The sequence below is a fragment of the Lissotriton helveticus genome, chromosome 4_1, assembly GCF_964261635.1.
Source record: "Lissotriton helveticus chromosome 4_1, aLisHel1.1, whole genome shotgun sequence".
In the NCBI taxonomy this organism is placed as follows: domain Eukaryota; kingdom Metazoa; phylum Chordata; class Amphibia; order Caudata; family Salamandridae; genus Lissotriton; species Lissotriton helveticus.
Genome location: NC_136063.1, coordinates 728,743,455 through 728,764,153, shown reverse-complemented (window position 1 = coordinate 728,764,153; position 20,699 = coordinate 728,743,455).

Below are 20,699 nucleotides of genomic sequence, written 5' to 3'. Positions count from 1 at the left end.
GCTTCATTGTTGCACAGTCACCAAGGAGGTCTCCTGGAATAGTCACCACAGACTGCTTCGTTTTAAATTTCTGCTTCAGGCATACATCACTCCAGACAGGTCCCACAGGCTTGACCCCTCTAGGCTGTACACTTGTAAATGTCAGGCCCCCACACCGACTTTTCCCATCTCACATGGACATGTTCCAAACTACTGCCATGCTGGGAAATAATACACTAGACTTTGGTTGACATGACTGACCTAATCCCCCACCCCTGAGGTTGCTTTATTGTGATATGTGGTCAATTTCCCCAAATCAATTCATAGATTTTCAGCTCTTTGTTTTCTGCTTACCAAAAGTGAAATCGCAATACACTGGGGATGGAAAACAGTACCCACATTACAACATTGGCTGCACAGCTTAACGTTCTGCAACATCAACAGTGAAATGTACTCCTCTTCACTTCCCCGATCATCTTATCCCAAAGATATATGGGGGGCATTTTTGGGCTTATATGGAGACCATCCGCCAAGCCGTCGATTTTCAGGAGCGTGGCATTGTCCCAGATGGAGTAGGATATACCCCTTAGGTATCACAGGTATCACAATCACCGGCTCAAAAAGGCATTCATGATCATTCCATGGAAGGATTCCTTGACTGGGTACAAATGTCTAGGACCGTTTTTCTTGATAGGAGAGCTGTGTGGTGGGCTGAGGATAGGTGCCTCAACAAAAATCAAGAATGGCTCATCCGGATGCGGGTGTGTATTTACATTTGTGGACCACTGACTTTTTCTTTATATCCTGAAACTGTGGTGCTGATATGATTACCTCATTTTATGTTCCTCATTTGATGCATGCAATGACAGTGAGCCCTTATATTTGTACCCCACTTACATGTTAAAATGATAAACTAAGTAAAAAAAAAAAGTAGAGCATGGTGGAGGATGTTCAAAACAGGTCCAGTTTTAGGCACACAATCCACTCACACATATCACGGCTTAGCGCTTTAATCACAGATTTCGTGAAGAACTTCAATAGCGCCAAAAGTTGATCATGGTGGAGAATGTTCAATTCAGCTCAGATTTAGGCACACACCCTACTCACCCATTTCTTTACTCAGGGACTTGGGGTTGCACTCCAATGCAGCTACATTACAGTGAGACAGAAGGTATCCAACACAGGTCCAGATTTACAAACACACCCGAACACCTATAACTGCATTTAGGGCCCTAGTCAAGGATTTGAGGGTGTGGTCACAGACATTTTAGGACAATAAAGGTAGGAAAAGAAATTAGTTTGTGTCCAACACATGACCAAGAACAGAAACACTTATATTCAGTCAGATACACACTCAGGCTTACTGTATTGAAATTATGACTCTGAAGAAAGCCAATGGCTGTCCAACAAAGAACCAAGAATACAAACAGCACCAACTATTTAGGTAAATACTCAGAAGTAATCACAGAGAATTGAAGACTCCAGTGGTCAGTATGAGTTAGTGAAGCAGTGGGTGTCGAGCACAGATACAAGATCACAAACCCTGGCACTCATTGAGATATTCAGTGTAGAAAATATGCCTTTTCTTTGTGGATAGTAAGGTTTTTCACCTTTTGCTGGGCCCTATAGTTTTGGAGCATTTGAACCCTGCTAATCAGTACTACATTTTTGTGCTCCCACTTTTAACATATTTGAATTGGCATACTCCTAATTGGTATATTTAACTTGCCCATGTGCTAAGTTCCGAGTGTGTGGTGCAAAATGTAACCAGGGCCTGGAAGCTAAATGCCTCAAGTAGACTGCAGCACCTATTGTGGCATCTGCTTCAGTGGCAGTACAACAATGGATTCAAGACTACCAATGTAGCCTGATTGTAGGTGTTTGACAGGTAAAAACCTCCCTTTGAAATAATAAGTGATCACTAAGTAGGCTTTGTAGCCCACCATGCAATGGGTATGATATTTATAAGTAGGACATCTAGAAATGTAATATTAACATGTACTTATAGTGACTAGCATCCACAAGCAATTTTCACTGAGGCAGGTCTAGCAATCTTGGTAGAAAACTACAGTACAGATTAAAATACTGATACTGTACCTTGGAAATGACACCAGCTAGAAAAATATTCAAACAACTGTTCATAATAGATCCAATTCACTGGTAAAGCTGGGTTTTTGCTAAATATTAAGAAATAGTCATTTTTAGAAACTTATCTTTTTTAGCCTGAATTTCCTGAGGCTTTTTTACATTAGATCTTCAGCGCTCCCACACAGTAATAAGCCTTGAATAGGCATGAACTGATGTGAAATACCTCCCAGGAGCAAACAATAGGCTGACCTGACTGGGCAGAGGTGACTCCTCTGAATTCTACAGAATATTCAGGGTGGAGGCTCTGGAAATCATTTTTGACACCACAGTGTGAAACCCTGATTGAGTGTGAAATCCTGCTTGACAGGTCTTTTGGACTGTGAACCGGATGCCAAATCAATTCTTGTGCCTGGTTACTAAAGGGTTCTGCTTTGTCCTTCCAGACATCAGTGTCTTGGTATATTGTGACTACAGTGGCTGCCTTAACATTTGATTTTAGTGTTAAATATGGGAGGACATTAGGGTTATTTAACACAAAAGAGAAGGTTAGAGGGTCAACCACTCAACTACCCCGAACCCTCTATTACAAACTATACACACCAAGAGGGGTAGAGAGGAAAACAATACTGGACAAAGCATGCAGGGGCACAAATAATGTTAGTAAAACTGCCCTCACTCACACACAAGTCTGTGTGTGACATGCTTCATCATTGGGTCTGCTTACAAAACACCCTGGCGTAGCCATGCACAGGATGAAGCAAAGGGGAGGGGGAAACAACACAAACAAAAACACATAAATGGGTGCGTGCAAGGTGCTACCAACCCTGACTGGGAACCGTGATAGAAATAAGTGTAAAGAGAAATAATTCTAAAACTGCCTCATGAGTACCCTATCAATTCTTTTATTCCCAGGTCCCCAAGGACAGGATTAAAAATAAGAAGGATGGGCTCATTTGTGAGAATGTTAAGAACTCACATCAACATTCCTGAGACTGCTAAAGTCAACATGTTTCAACCGAATTTAGTGTGCCCAAATTAACGAGTCACGCCGGTCTTCTTCAGGACTCCTATCAGTCCCAGTCAAGCCCCCTGTTACCTTATTCCAGTTAATACCCAGGGATCATACATGCAGCAGTTCTGATGTGTGGACGTAATTCCCCTGACACAGGATACATGTACGAGTTTATTAATGATACAAGCTTGAAATGGCGGCGGGCAAGGAGAACCCCTAATGACACAACTGCCCCGTAGGTGGTTCTTGCCTAGTTAGCTTGCTGCGGACCCGCCGTGTAGACTACACCGTGGGTCCGCGACAAGCAACCTAAGGCCCTTCAGACTTTAATTTTAGAGCATGGTCTGATTGATATCTGGCACTGTCATAATCAAGACAAGGATGGGTATACATATTACTCTGCCCCTCATAACAAATGGTTTGTTTGGATTATGTTTTTGATTCTGATTAGTATGTAGGGGCAGCTACCATCGATATTCTGCCAAGGACTCTATCTGATCATAATGCATTAGTGTTGGAATGTCCTTGGAGCGCTCTAATAAACATCCTAGATCCTGGACATTCAAGAGGAACCTCCTCTTAGATCAATCATATCGGGATCATATGGAGTGCTGGATTACGGAATTTATGAGCATCAATAGGGGAACTGCCCCTGACTGTGTCATTTGGGACACTTTTAAAGCTGCATTACAAGGTGAGACAAAAAGTTTTGCAGCCTATCGCTGGAAGAGTATGCAGGCGCAGATTAATAGTTGGTTGGAGGAGTTACGGGTGGCAGAACTGGAATTAGTAACTAATATTCAGCTTAGCCGCGAGGCCAATCAAAGTCATAGGGCAGTTGCCATAATAAAATACAAAATGTTGGAGTTTTTTGGCCAGGATTTAGCTGCTAAATATGTGGTGAAAATTCTGGCAAGATCCTCGCTAAAAGAGCGTGGCAAATCGGATTGTTCGAGTCTCTGAACAGCTGGGCTGTATTCAGGATACTCCAGGGGGCGTAATGGACATTTTCAAGAAATTCTATGCTTCATTATATGCCAAGGAATCAGGTGTCACCCAAAGTCAGAATCTTGTGGATGATTTTCTGCAGACCCTTGATACCAAGAAGATTACATCAGATCAGAATGAGCTACTCTCTGCTCCTATCACTTGGGAGGAGGACGAAGTGGCAATTAAATCACTGACCAACAGTAAGGCTGCTGGCCCGGACTCTATCCCTTTAGAATGTTATAAGTCGTTTTCTGCTTTGGTAAGCAAGGATATGTTATCAGTGTTTAGGGCTGCACAGGGTGGTCTTATCCCTGATTCCTGGTGTCAAACTACGATGGTATTATTCAAAAAGAAAGGTAAATCTGAGTTAAACCCCTCTTCCTACCGGCCAATATCACTTATCAATACTGATAGTAAAATATATTCTAGGATCTTATCTATCAGACTTGCTCAGGTTATTGTCCCTCTGGTCTCACTCTCTGTCAGCACGGGTTTATCCCGGGCAGGGATACAACCGACCATGTCAGTCACGTCATTTCACTCTTGGACTGGGCACAGACCACGGGATCCCCCCTTGGTGTGATCCTGTTGGACGCCGAGAAGGCGTTCGACAGGGTCTCCTGGGTGTTCCTATGGTCTGTGCTGCGCTGGAAGGGATTTGGCAATGAGTTCATCCTCACGAGTCTAGTCACCTGAGGCGGAAGCCGGGTGCAGGCGAGTGAAACATTGGTGCTGAACACTAGCGTTTTGATCCTGCGCTGAACACTAGCGCTTTTAATCCTGTTGAATGTTTATTTCTTTGCACTTTGCACATCACTTTCCCTGCAGGCACCTGAGGCGGAAAGCCGGGTGACCTGAGTTATTTTAAAATTGCTTCAGTTTCCTCCTACCTCTGTCACCTCCTCTGTTGGCGCTGCGCTGCCCTGCCTGTAGTCTCTCCAGCCTCCGGACGGCTCAGCTGGCCGCTAGGGGTTCCTTGGAGCCCGCAGACGCGCGTTTTGGTGGCGGCCATATTGGGGGTAGGCAGATAGTCGGGCGGCAGTCTAGTGGCGCAGTCCTGCGCCGGACGGCCAACTCCGCCTTAAAACTAAGTTCACCCCCCTCCGTGCAGCGGACGCGCGCTGCGGAGGCACCTAAGGAGCGCCGAAGGAAAGCCCGTCTGTGCCCGTCAGCATCCCGGAGGCGGCCGGGCGCGGGCTAGACCAGGCGTCTTGCCACTTACAATGCTAACCTATTCCAAGGATGCCCTTCTATCCCTCTGTACCCCATCCAATAACTGCACCAACGTGTTCCCTAATCTTACGCGCTGCCATATCAGATGCCCGGGCTGTGGCTGGTTACCTAGCCTAGGTCGTATTGCTTCCCACACCCCCCCTTCCAAAAGCACCAGCTGCCTGCTGTTGAATACAAGATCCTTAGTAAAGCACGCGCTCGATATTTTTAACCTCCTTACAGATTCCAGAGCCGACTGTCTGTTTCTGACAGAGACCTGGCTGGGAGAGGGCGCTGGTCCGGATATCGCCACCGCTATCCCCCCGAGCCATGTGATCTACAGGAAAGATAGAGCCAGCGGGAAGGGGGGTGGAGTGGCTCTAATCATTAACAAATGTGTCGCCTGTACTATCCTTCCCTCAGACAACATCTACGGAAGTGAAACACTCGCCTTCTCCCTTTCTCTATCTCCCCAGCAATCCTGTATCGGACTGCTGGTCTACAGGCCTCCCGGCCCTATAGGCACTTTCTTTGAAGATCTTCATTCCATGATTTCCTCACTATGTCTGAGATCGAACCATTGCTTACTCCTTGGCGATTTCAACATCCACTTGGATAAATTAGACGACCCTCACAGTATTAAGCTCAATGACATCACTACATCCTTAGGCTTGGTCCCCCACCTTCAGTCCCCCACCCACTGCAAAGGTCACATATTAGACCAACTGTTTTCTACTGTTCCAGTAGTTGTCACTGCTCTCGCGCCGGTCCTATGGTCTGACCATTTTCTGGCAGAATTTGAAATCCCTCTTTCTACAAAGAGCCCTGACTGTGGACATAGGGATAAAGTGCTGCCTTCTAGAGCTCTTCATCGAGTCTCTCCAGCAATGTTACTGAAGGAAATTGAGATCCATCCTTGCATGCTATCGGGCTCCTTGGATACGGACCTCGACCTCCTTCAGGACTGGCTGACACAACGTTTCTTAGACCTCGCCCCCCCCCATACCCGCCAAGACACCTACGTCGGCAGTGCAAAAAAGCCGAAAGGAAGTGGCGTAAACATTATGACGCCAGCTGCAAGGAATCCTACAGGTCTCTGATTAGAGACTATCATCGTGACATCATTGCCAACAAAAAGTTCTATCTGGCTAGCCGCATTGAGGAGGCCACAAACTCCTGCAAAGAAATTTTCAGGATTGTTAAGGATTTTATTTCCCCCTCCTGGACCAATCCCAAAATCACGCACTCCGAGGCTTGGATTTCCGAGCTGGCTGTCTTCTTTGCTGATAAAATTAAAAACATCCAGCTCTCCTTTGGTGCTCCCAATAAAAACCATACTTCCATCCCTTGCCCGCTGGCGCCCTCATCTTCCGCGTCAGAACCCTCCCTCTGTAACTTCCCAGTTATGTCTTTGCAGGCATCACTGGACCTCCTAACTAAACTTAAATCAGGTTCTCCCCGGGACCCTTGCCCTGCCAAAACCCTTGCCCAACTCGCCCCACCCTTAACCATCTCATCAACCCGATCCTCAATCTTTCACTTAGCTCAGGCGAAGTCCCACAGCCTTGGAAACAGGCACTCATCCTGCCATTACTCAAGAAACCCAATCTGAACCCGGACTCTCATACCAATCACCGACCCGTCTCCCTTCTGCCTGCCCTCGCGAAAGTGGTGGAGAAACATGTCCACACTTCTCTGTCCCACTTTCTAGAGACAAATGACATACTTCACAGGTCCCAGTCAGGCTTTTGCTCTAACTTGAGCACGGAAACGGCTCTTCTCGAGGTCACCGAAGTGATCAAGGCAACCTTGGACAAGGGAGGAAAGGTCATGCTGGTGATGCTCGACCTCTATGCGGCCTTCGACACCGTTCCCCCATAACCGCCTCCTTGCCAAGACTCTGGGAGGTGGGTCTGAGGGGGACGGTGTTCAACTTGTTCCGGTCCTTCCTCTCCAACCGTCAGCAGACTATCTGGGCCCCACCTTTTTCCGCCGCAATGCCACCTTTGGAGGTCGGAGTTCCGCAGGGCTCAATCTTGAGCCCTTCGCTTTTTAACATTTACATGACCCCTTTGGCGGCACTTGCGGAGGGCTTTGGGGCCCAGATCGTATCGTACGCTGACGACACACAACTCCTGTTCACCTGCGACAAGGGCCACGACTTTGATGGGATTTCTATACGGGACTGCCTTGGGGCGGTGTTTGACTGGTTCAGCCAGCACTGCCTCAAGTGCAATTTCGAAAAGTCGGAAGTACTTTTCTTTGGCTGCCCTGCTGATCCTAGGTGGAAGGAGTGGTGGCCAGCCGCTATGTTCCCACCCGACAGTGACTCTGGGTCGGCGAAGAATCTAGGTATCCAGGTCGACAACCACCTCTCTTTCAGGGGTCAAGTGTCGGGCCTGGCTGGCAGATGCTTTGCGATCCTGAGGATGCTGAGGAAGTTCCTGCCCCTTCTTTCCATCGAGCACAGAAAGACCACGGTGCAGGCCCTGATTGGCTCTCGCCTGGACTATGCCAACGTTCTGTACCTTGGCCTACCGGATTATCTCATATCGCGCCTTCAGATAGTACAGAACTCGGCAGCCCGGGCCATATTTGGCCTTACCAGAAGGGCCAGGGCATCGGAGCTCCTCAGAACCCTCCATTGGCTGCCCATTAAGAAGCGGATCGCTTTCAAGGCCCTGACCATCGCCTTTAACCACATGAATGCTACAGCAATTCATCCTCTGTGCTGCAGATCCATGATTTCCATTGTTCATGACGAGCTCAGCTCGTCATGAGCTCACAAGCAGTGTACTGCATGACGAGCTGAGCTCGTCATGAGCATGGAAGGGGTTAAAGCCTTGCATGGTCTAGGTGCCCGTTATCTTCAGAAGTGGATCACTTTCTATCTTCCCTCCAGATCCCTTCGCTCTTCATCACAAGCCAGAGCAGTCACCCCTAGGATACATCGGGCTCGCCTCGGCGGACGCGCTTTTAAACATCTGGCGCCCCTGCTGTGGAACGATCTTCCTCTCGCGCTCAGATCCTGCTCTAATCTTCTGACATTCAGGAAGGATTTGAAAACCTGGCTGTTTCAGCAATAAGTTCTCCCACCCTGTCCTCTTCTCTTGTTGCCTGCACCGCCTGTTTTTTTATTCCCCTTGACCTGTGAGGCTCCGACAGCGCCGGGACACTCCTTGGAGTTGCCGTGCGCTATAGAAGCACCCTTTTAACATAACATAACATAACATTCAGGCTCTTCAGTCATTATATAGTTCTCCAGTCGATACGATTCGTATTTCAGGGCAAGAGTCAGGGTGCTTTAACATCAGCAGGGGAACCAGACAAGGATGCCCCTGCTCTTTGCTCTGTATATTGAGCCTTTTCTCAGTATAATTGATAGGAGCGAATATATCTGTCCAATTAGGGTTCAGGGGGTAGAATATAAGACACTGGCATATGCCGATGACATTGTGGTTCTAACCAACGATGTTGGATCTGCCTTTCCTGCCTTAGAGATGCTGGCTGCACGATTTGGCGCGCTTTCCGGATATAAGTTGAATATCACAAAAACCCAGGTCATTCAGTCGGAAAGCATGCCCCCCTCTGATGTATCTGTGGTAACGGAAGCAACATACCTTGGGGTTCAAATCTCCTCTGCAGTTACTAAAATTCCGGACTTGAATCTTCTCCCGGCTGTTGACTCTCTTAACATTAAGTTGGAGAGGTTAGATCACCTGCACCTATCACTGTTTGGTTGGTGTAATGTCCTGAAAATGCTAATCCTTCCAAAGTTCTTATACTATTTTAGGACAATTCCTCTGGTAATTCCACACATAACTCTGGCTAGGGCTGAGAGAATTTGTCAGCGGTTCCTTTGGGGCTAACCCCGGGTAAGAAGAGCGGCGAAATGGACTTGTCTTCCCAGGGAATGTTGGGCTGTCCCTAATCTCTTATATTATGATTGGTCTGCCATGTTACAACACTTTGGCTCACCATTGTTGGGTGACAGGGCTGATGTTCCTCTATGTATCAGGCCATCTATATATGACATAGCCCTGGGGGACGCTTCCAAGGGTGTTTTAACACGGGTGTTAGAGCGAAGCTATTTAAAAAAAATAAGATTTAAGGTCAGCTGGGCCATGTTTTCAGTCTGGCAGAAAATCCGTCATAGGTTTGTTATATCGAAGATCAATTTCTATACCCCCTCAACGCTGGGAGTGTGCTTCCACCTATATTTCAGGATAGCGTCACTTTCAAAGGGAAACATCCTTAACAACGCGGTCAGTACACCGCAATGCTGTCACATCGCGGTCGTTACAACGACCCCATGTAACAACGCTATGCCATTACAACGCAAGTCTTTACATCGGCTTGCGCTAGATGGCGTGCTAACATTAAAAATGGTGTAGTTTACTATCCCAACACCTTCCCTACTGATAAGTGGACTGGAGTTGGAATAGTAAAATACACTTTTTTAATGTTAGCACGCCACCTAGCGCAAGTCGATGTAAAGACTTGCATTGTAAAGGCATAGCGTGGTAAAATGCAGTTGTTGTAACGACTGCGAGGTAACAGCACATGTTGTAATAACACGCGTTGTTACATCATACAACCCTTTCTAATGGCAGAGTATGGGTTTAAAAGATGTTGGCGACTTGGGTCTCGATGGGCAGCTGGCTTCTTTTTCCTCTCTAAGGGAAAAGTTTAATCTGCATTCTAATGATTTTTTAAAATATCTACAGATCAGGAGTTTTTTAGATAGGCACTATCATAGCACTCCCACTCTCTATGACAAGAGTGCTCTGGTAGAACTTGTCAAAATAAGGGCCAGAATAGGAGCTACCTACCAATGTCTCTTATCAGATCTTCCTGATGATTTGGATGCTCAGAATACTAAGTGGGCGGGGTTATTTGGTATCTCATCAGTGGATTTGAAACCGGCGTTGGAACTAGCTAGCTATGTTTTAGTATCAGGCAGCTTACGTACACAAAGTTATATGGCCATGTTCGATTTATATCATGCTCCGGCTAAGATTGCTAAATGGGGACTGGGGTAAGGGAGATTCCTGCTCTAGGTGCAGATCTCATGCGGCAGATACTATCCATATGTTTTATTCGTGCCCAAACCTGAAGGATTTTCTAGAGGATATTGAGGTCTTTATCAATCAGGTGCTTAATATTCCGGTTGAAATCTCCCCAGAGCTATTCATATTGGGCTGTGAATATTCTGCAACTATCGAAAGAACAAGGTACACAAGAGCATTTCTGTTCATTTCTATGGCAACGATACGGTTATGTGTAACTTCACAGTGATTAAGTCTGGAGGCTCCTACTTTTGTCAATTGGAGAGCTAGGATGCTAGCCTGGCATAATCTGGAGTCTTCTGTGTATTTGTTAAGGGGGAGAAGAAGGCGCCAGCTGGCCTCTAAGATCTGGGCCCCCTTAGAGCATTGGTCTATGCTTTGAAATATTTGTTCTGATATCTGGTCCTCTTCGTTAACTAAGTTATATTCTTTTTACAATGTGTACTTCTTTTTTTTCTTTGTTCTCCTCTTTTTCTTCAAGACAAATGCTGCTGTTTTCTGATTTAGATGTATGTGTTTATGAATATTGTTTCCACGACTCGATATATATTTTTGTTTGTTATGCATTTTTTGAAAAATAATAAATTAAGTTAAAAAAAATGAACATGTGAGTGCACACATGTTCTACATAGGTGCAGGCTGAGCATGTGAGACTACCGTTTACATCAGGCCAGTATCTGCGCAGAGGTAACTTGTCACAGAGTTGACACTTCAGGGATTGGCACCAACATGGAGTAAGCCTTAAAATGTGGTTGGTATTTAAAGTTTAGGTATATAGTGCGCACAAAAAAGTCATTGTGCTCAATGCTTTGTACCTTGTGGTAAAAATCTGCACCAGAACAGTTTCATCATATTTGGTCCTTGTGATAATGATCAGGTATCAATGTTAGGGTCAACATGTACATGGAGTGCAGATCCAATGTCATTTTTTTGGTAAATGTACACCTTATAGCATTTTAAGAACAGCCATGTTTCCTTGGCTCAGCGTAATCAAATTTCAGGCCTTTGTCCCACCTACTGTGCCAAATTAGTAACGTTGCTGGCCAGTAGAAGAATCAGAGTGCTTGTCACGCAATAGAGCCCAATAGATGGTGCTTAGGCCAGTCCCTAGGAAAGGTAGGAGTGAAGAGGAAATCTGCATCTACAAATTTTTCACACTGCACCTGATCTGGGCAAACCCAAGCCTATAAAATCAAAGGAGGGAGGTCAGGTCTCTGAAGCCAAGCACAGGAGGGGCTCCCCTTTAATGTTTTGATGAGAATAGATCAGGCAGCTGTGTCAGCTGGGGAATGGGCTGAGGCTCCCAAGGAATGACATAGACTTTTTATGGTCACTATCTTCAAATGTTCAAAAATGCTGCGTTGGAGGAGGATTATGACCCTGTGAGGATTGTTTCCCTGATCCGAGCATTCCTGGAGACTCCACTTTGGTACTTAGGTTCTGGAGTGTGGTGACCCCTGTAGGTTGGTCTTAAAGCTACCGTAGCAGCACAGTAAAGGCAGAGATAAGACTTTGAGGCATGTGTGGGTTTGAAGGGTTTTCAAAGTTAGGTATATCTAAATGGTTAACCCCACAACAATTCGACTGAAACCCAGGGGTACAGGAAATTAAAAAATAGGGCCTTGTGTTTGGTGAAGGAAGCTTCTTCTCGCCTTCAGCCATTTTCGGTACAAAGAAACGGGTAGAGGTTCCATGGTAGAGAGCAAATTGATTGACTAGCCTCAACCAAGAAGAAAATATTGCAGTTGCCGCTACATGGCTTGGGGATTCAGTTTCGTGTTTTCAAACTGTTTAAAAAATAGGATGTTAGGGCAGGGTTTGGACACTATGACCTTCAAGCACTAATGGGGAGAATCCAAATGGACCTCTGCAGGGGCCAAAATAGAAACAAATTCCTGCAGTGGATACTGAGGTACTTTCAGGGGACCCAGCTTGTCCCTCCCATGAGGTACTGGGGTACTTCCACGGGAGCCACCGCTTAATCATCACACACATGGTACATGCCCCCATTATGCACTGCCTATTACATCCCATATTACATCATCATCATTTATGACATGTTAAACGGCATCATTGATGACATCACTGATGTCATTATAAATTACAACATTGGTAACATAAGTAATGGCATCACAGAGTACATCATTCATGATGCTGCTGTCGGCATCAGTTTAGATTTTGCTAATGATGTGAATGACAAATATAGGTATTTATTTCACGTGTAATATATGTAAAATCTGTTTTGTTATATGTTCTTTTGGATCTTCTGTTTTTGTGAGACTATAATTTAAAAGTAATTATAGACTTTTTTAATTATGTTATTTAAAGCGTAATTCTGTGTCTCTTGTTCAGTACTAATAACGTAGTCTTTGTATAGGAAATCAACCATTAAAAGTTATTGATAGTTAAAATTGTTTAATAAAATTACAAATTAATAATAAAACATAAAAAAAAGTTAGGTGAATCAATGGACCAAGAAAAAAGTATTATTCTTAAAAACTTTAACTGTGTTGCTTTTTATAAGATTCTTAAAGTGTGCCTTAGAGATGCTCTGGAATAATAGTTATTGAGTTCATCAGCTTCACAAAACCACTCAAGAAGCATCAATGATCAGTTAAAGCACATTAGAATTGTGACATTTCTTGACCTCAGACCAAGCCGGTGTAAAGATGGAGCCAACAGTTTTTCTACACTTCTAGATAGGCTTCCAAGCCTGTAACAGTGAAAAGTGGTTCTTCAGGCTCAATTTAGAGTTTGGGGTTAATATTATCTTTTTGCAAAGGCGAAGGAGAACAGTGTAAGCCAAACTCTTGGTTTACCCACCCTAATTTGAATGGGTGGGGTGGTCTGCTTTACACAGATGGAGTTACATTTAATTAATCATAGTAGACCTTCCCAAAATGGCCTGAGTGAGTACGGGCCTCTGGTGGTAAGCCATTCAACCATTCACCCTATTTAGAGTTGGCAGGCAGTTGGCATTCAAAATTGACCTTCAGCCAATGGGACAAAGCTCCCATGGTGTTGTGGCCATTCATTTTTCTTTTTCCAAAAACAAACTCACGTTCTTGAGGTTGTATATGGAAAAGTAAAAACTTTTAACCGCATCGGTGCGGCGCATTTTCCCGCTGTGCGCTGAAGATTTGAGAATCCCGCGGTTCATGACGAGCTCAGCTCGTCATGAGCGTACGAGAGGTGTACCTCATGACGAGCTGAGCTCGTCATCAGCGTTGATGTGGTTAAGAGTTTGCTCTCAGCATCCATCACTAATGCTGAATGCACACCAAGCCTGTTAGATCTGGGGGTCTATAGTTGGCAATGGTATTCACCTTTCTCCAAGTAGGGACCCTTACTTCTGAGTCAGGATAAGGGGATTACACTTGTTAATAACCCCTGCTCACCCCCTTGGGAGCTTGGCACGAGCAGACAGGCTTATCTCAGAGGCAGTGTGTTAAGCATTTTATGAATATACACAGTAATACTGTGAAAACACTAGAGATGGACACAACATAGGTTTTATAAAAATAAGAATTCTTTATATAGACTTAAACACAAGACCACAAACGACAAAAATCCACAATACTACACTTAAGATTGCTTTAAAGATGATAAAAGTTACTTAGTTCAAGTTGATGATAAATGCAACAAAGTTCTCAACAAAGTACCTGGATGCGTAACGCAAAGTAAACAAAAGGCTCGCAACAGGGGAGATGCCTCGGTTCCGTGATCCGGGGTAAATGATGCGTCGTGCCTCAATGCTTGCGCGGAGTAGGGGATGCGTCGTGATCATTACCGGTGCGGAGGTGATGCGCAGTTTCTCGTCCTGCGGGTCCATTGCGATGCGCAAGATGGCACCTTGATGCGATGCGGTGATCTGGTTGTGTTGCGAGAAGATGGTGCCCTTCATGCGACAATGCGATAAAGCTGCGATGATAGTGCGTAGTCGCCCTGGCAGCCTTGCGATGACTCTGTACTTTGGACCTGCGACAGGCCCTGCGACACGCTTCTCAGGTGATGCAATGGCGACTCTCTCGATGGCATCACGCTTCTCTGGTGATGCAACAGCAGGCAGCTTCGATGAACACACGCTTCCAGGGAGATGGGGCGAAGGCTCGCTTCTCTGGCGATGCAAGAATTTCAACTGCGGCGGCGACACGCTTCCTCTCGATTCATCGCGCTTCCAGCTCGCAGTGACATGCAAATGTCTGGAGTTGAGAATTCCCAGCATGGATATTCAGAGGGGAGCTGGAGATTAAGTCTTTTGTCCCTGAGACTTCAGCAGAAGGCAAGCACAGTTCAAAACCTTGGAGAATATTCTGTCAATGATGAAAGTCCTTAAAAAGTTCCTTCTCCTTTCCTTGGCAATGAAGCAACCACTGCAGGCCAACCTAGCAAACAGCACACTGGCAGAGGGGCAGTCATACTCCTGCAGCTTCCTTGGTTCTTCTCCTTAGCAAAAGGTTTCTTGTTCCAGAAGTGATCTAAAGTTCTTGGGACTGGGTCCCAATATTTATACCCCAAAAGCCTTTGTTCTCTGAAGGCAGAGAGGCCTCTGCCTAGTCCAAACCAGTTCCTGAGGACTTTGTTTACAGGACTCCTTCCTTCCATTCACAGTGCAGGGCAGAGACATCAGACGCCCCACAGGAGGAGGAGCCAGCACAGGGGAGAGAATGCACAGCCCTGGGGCACTTTGTGACATGATTCCTTCTCTCCTTTCACAGTGCAGGGCACAGACCTCAGACAAGCCACATGAGGTGGAGCCAGCATTGTAGAGGGAAGGCCCAGCCCTATTCAGGTCCCAGATGCAACTCCTCCCTCCATCTAGATGTAGATCTCTCTATTCACCATTGGGCTGCCCCAGCCTGTCTCATGGAATCCCCCAGCCCTGTCACTCAAACTCCAGACAAGGAATACACAACGTAGCAGAGGCAGGCCTGGACAGTTAGGCAAGAAAATACCTACTTTCTAAAAGTGGTATTTTCAAACATAGAATGTTAAAACCAACTTTACTAAAAGATTAATTTTATTATTCTGAGTTCAGGCATATTAAATTCGAATTTCTACCATGTTCCCTGAGTCAGTTAGGATCATAAGAATGTAATAATCTAACTGCCCATTCTAGCCTATGGAGAACAGGTAGCCTTGCAATAGCTAAAAACGAAAATGGTTGTAGTTCACTATTAGGACATGCTACACACACCAAAACATGTTCTACCTTATACTTACAAAGCACTCTGCCCTTGGACCTACCATAGGGGTGTCTAATATGAAGCAAAGGGAAGGTTTAGGGACTGGCAAGTGGGTGCACTTACCAAGTCGACATGGCAATACTCGACAGCACACAGGCCATGCAATGGCAGGCCTGAGACACACTTTACAAGCTGCTTCTGTGGGTGGCACAACCAGCCCTGCAAGCCCACTAGCAGAATTTGATTTGCAAACCCTGGGCACACATGGTGCACTGTACTAGGGGCTGACAGCTAAATCAAATAACCCAATCATGGAATCACCAATTAGTACATCAATTTAACATAGGGAGCACTTGCACTGTGGCACTGATTAGCAGTGGCACAGTACCCAAAGCATAGAATCCGCAAAAACATATCACAACAGAGGAGGCAATCCATCAAAATTGGAAGAGAGACTCACGCCAATGATGCCAGGTCTAACACGTGTCCCCTCCAGCGGAAATGTGGGGAGAACTACCCTTCCCCTTGGGAGTTTTCTTCACTAATGCGAAAAAATCTGGACAGACCATCAGCGTTGGTGTGTTCTGTACTAGGGCGGTGTCCTACCGTAAAGTCCATACCCTGTAGGGAAGTGGACCACCTCAACAACTTTGGGTTCTCACCCCTCATCTGCATAACCATCTGAGGGGCCTCTGGTCAGTCTAAACCAGGAAGTGAGTCCCAAACAAGTATGGTCTCAACTTCTTCAGTGCCCAGACCACAGCAAATGCCCCACACTCAATTGCACTCCACCTTTGTTCCCGTGGAAGTAACCTCCTACTGATGAAGGTTACAGGTTGGTCTAGGCCCTCTTCATTAATCTGTGATAGAACAGCCCCCACACCATGCTCTGACGTGTCTGTCTGAACAATGAATTATTTTGAGACGTTGGGCACCTGAAGCACGGGTAATGTGCACATGGCAGTCTTCAGGACGTCAAAAGCCTTCTGACAGGTGGCAGTCCAGTTCACTTTCTCGGGCTGCTTCCTAGAAGTCAGCTAAGTCAAGGGTGCAACAATGTTGTCTTACCCCTTGAGAAACCTCCTGTAGTACCCTGTGAGTCCTAAAAAGGCTCTCACCTGTGTCTGAGTCTTTGGGGGTTCCCATGCCAGGATGGTATCAATCTTGGGTTGCAGGGGCACCACCTGACCGCTCCCTACCTGGTGACCCAAGTACACCACGGAACCCTGCCCGATCTGGCACTTACTCACCTTGATCGTGAGGCCTCCCTTGCACATTGCCATTAACACTTCCCAGAGGTGGTGCAGATGTTCTTCCCAACTGGCGCTGAACACTGCAATGTCATCCAGGTAGGCGGCACTGAAATCCTCCAGCCCAGCCAGCACCTGGTTGACTAACCTCTGAAAGGTGGCTGGGGCATTCTTCGTCTCAAAGGGCATAACCCGGAAATGGTAGTGCCTATCCAGTGTGGAGAATGCTGACCTCCCCTTAGCCCCATTAGTCAAGGTGATCTGCCAGTACCCAGACGTCAAATCAAACGTGCTGAGGTACCGTGCAGCCCTAACCGATCAATGAGCTCCGCAGCTCTGGGGATGGGGTGTGCGTCAGTCCTGGTGACTGAATTGAGCCCTCTGTAGTCCACACAGAACCGGAGTTCAGGTGTGACAGCCGGAGTGGCAGCCTTTGTGACCAAAACCACTGGGCTGGCCCAAGGACTGTTTGAGGACTCAATTGCCCCTAAAGCAAACATCTTGGAGATTTCCTACTTATTGTAAGCCCTGACCTTGTCAGTCACTCTGTAAGCCTTGTGCTTCACAGGAGGACTGTCTCCAGTGTCCACATCATGGACGCACCACTCTGTGACACCAGGGACCAAGGAAAATAGATCAGAGAATTGCCCCAACAGTTGGCGACAATCTTGCTGCTGATCAGGGGTCAGTGTGGCAGAGAGGCTGACACCATCCACTGACCCATCTTGCTCTGTTGCAGACAGGAGGTCAGGAAGAGACTCTGTCTCCTTCTCCATTCCATCATCTGTCACTAAGAGCATGCCCACTTCAGACCTATCTAAGTGGGGCTTCAGGCGGTTAACATGCAGGACCTGCAAGGGGTTCCTGGGAGACTGCAAGTTCACCAGATAGGTGACATCACTCTTGCGCTCCACCACCTCATATGGACCGGTCCACCTGTCCTGGAGTATACAAGGCTCCACAGGGGCCATGACCCAAACTTTCTGTCCAGCTGAAGCTCAATCAGAGTGGCATTCGGATAGTACCACCGCTTCATTTCCTCCTGGCTGGCTTCCAGATTCGCCTGAGCGAGATCTCTGAATCATCCAGTCTGGTTCCTGAAGGCCAGCATGTAACTATATACATCCTGGGGAGGTTTACTGTGAGATTGCTCCCAGCCTTCCTTGACTAGACTCAAAGGTCCTCTTACCGGGTGCCCATACAGAAGTTCAAAGGGGCTGAACCCTAGGGACTTTTGTGGCACCTCACGGTAGGCAAACAGAAGGCATGACCAGAGGACGTCCCACTTACGCCTCATTGGTTCCTCAAGACCCATGATCATGCCTTTGAGGGTCCGGTTGAATCTTTGAACCAGCCCATTACCTTGGGGGTGATAAGGAGTGGTGAACTTATAGGTAACACCACACTCCTTCCACACGGGAGAAGATCCCCATCAGTGCACGTCCCACCACAGGGGCCGTCACTGTTCTAAGCGGAATGGCTTCCGGGTACCGGGTAGCATGGTCCACCAAGACCAGGATAAACCTGTTGTCCATGGCTGTCTTGGGGTCCAGTTGCCCCACAATGTCAATGCCCACCCGTTCAAAGGGGGTACTGACTACAGGGAAAGGATGGAGAGGACCCTTGTGCTTTCTTCTACTTTTCCCACTTGCCTGGCAAGTATGACAGGTCCTACAATGAGAATCTGAACTCTTCCACATCTGGGGCCAATAAAAGTGGGAGACAAGCCTTTCAAAGGTCTTTTTCTGCCCCAGAAGACCAGCTAAAGGAACATCATGAGCTAAACCCAGTAGGAAGGCTCTGAAGCGCTGGGGTACCACCAGCAAGGGGCAGACCCAGGCTCAGCAACCTTAGGCTCGCTATACAGGAGACCGTTTTCCCAGTAGATCCAATGTGATTCAGACTGATCACCTGCCGCCTGGTTTGTGGCCTGTTGACTCAAACCCACAAGAGAAGGGCACTTCTGCTGCTCTTCACAAAATTCCTCCCTGGAGGGACCCCCTTCTTGCTGCCAATGGGTCAGCTCAGGTAGGTCCCCCAGTTCAGAAACTTGCTCCCCTGTAGGTTCCAGGGCATCCCCCTCAAGGTCTGCCTCCTCCTGGACCGTGGGAACAGTGGGGGCTGGTTTCCCACAACCCCTACCTCTTCTCTAATAAGGCAGGTTCCTGGGCAATACTTTCAGGCTCCAGAGTCTCTTGAACACCCTTAGCTGCCATAGACCGAGTGGTCACACACGCCCACTCAGGTAGACCCAACATCTCTAAATGCACCTTCTTCTCCACCTTAACCCAAGGGGAGCTTTCCAAATCATGGCCTGATAGACAATCAATAGGCATGGCTGCCCCCACAGCTACTTGAAGAGTACCAGAGACCCCCCCACTCAAAGGAAACTTGAGCCACTTTGCAATGGCTCTCCTCGTTGTCAGCGGCAACAACTGGGAAAAAATGCATTGGGACCACCTGCTCTTCAGACACCAAGTGACACTTGACAGCTGTCACACTGGCTCCGGTGTCTCTTAGAGCCTCCACCCTATGGCCATTGAGGGTCACCCAGTGCCTGTATTTTTTGGTGTTATCAGGCAGCTGAGTTTTTGGGACCATCTCAAAGTCTCCTAATGAGACAAGGGACATTTCTGCGGGACCCCACCCACCTTGGGCACCCATCTCCTCCCCACCCAGGACTACACTGGCCATCTGACGGGGTGGCACATACTGACCCTTTTGGGGACACTGGGGATCATACCAACAGTGTCCACCTGCTTACACTGAAAGCAGGTAACAGGCCTCCTATGAACAGGTTTACCTGTCGGGTATCCTGACTTCTTCTCAGGGGGAGGCTGGGAACCCTTACCTTGGTTCCCTTGGGAATATCTTTGGGGTCCTTTCTGGAACTCCCTCTGTTTACCCTTGTCCCCCCCACTCTTCTGCTGGGGACCCTGCCCACCTTTGGCAGAGTCTCCCACAAGACCATTGTGGACCCTGGTACTGACCCAGCGGTCCGCCTCCTCAGCAAGCTGCAAAGGGCTAGTCAGCTTGCTATCAGTAAGGTGCTGGCATAGCTCTGGAAAACAATTAGCAGACAAGTTCTCCCTAGCAATCAAATCATAGAACGCTTAAAAATTATCCACATTGCTACCCCTCACCCAACCATCCATAGCTCTGCAAAAGAAAGACACATATTCTACCCAAGTGGTTCCCTCCAACTTCTTACAATTCCTGCACCTCTGTCTATAGAGTTCTGTAGTTAAACCATACCCTGTCATCAGTGCTCCTTTCATGTGGGCATAAAACATCCTATTCTCACTTGGCAGGTCTAACAAAGTATCCTTACCTTCAGTTAAAAAGCAGCCCCACAACCCCACTCCCCAATCCTTCTCAGAGACCCGGTGGACCAACATTGCTATCTCATAGGCTGCAAACCACTGCCCAATATCTTCACTTTTGTGAAAAGCTTTGATAACATCCTTGGGAATATGTAGCCTGCCTTCTGAAGGCACAGACGGTGCGCTGCCACCAGAGGGATTGATTTCTAAGCCCTTGGACTTGATTTCTAAGTCCCTCAACATCCTCTCATGTTCCTTTCTCATTCTCTCTCTTTCCAAAGACAACCTGTTATTCTCTGTTTCCCTCTGACTCTCCATCTTAAGCTTAGCCAACTCCGGATTGAGTGCCCTCATTCTCTCCCTGTCTTCCAACTCTCTAGGGGACAGGTCTTTGGAAGAGATACTGCTGCCAGGTGGAGAGAGTGCCCCTCCCCTGGCTGAAAACACTGGCCTCTCAATGGACCCATTTGCATCCCCAACTGGGTCCACCACAAGATCGGGTGGCTTTCTGGCTTCTACCCAGGCCCTCAGCGCCTTCTGGTAGTCATTCTTTTTAGAAATGCCTGGTGTAGCAAATTTCAATTTCTTGC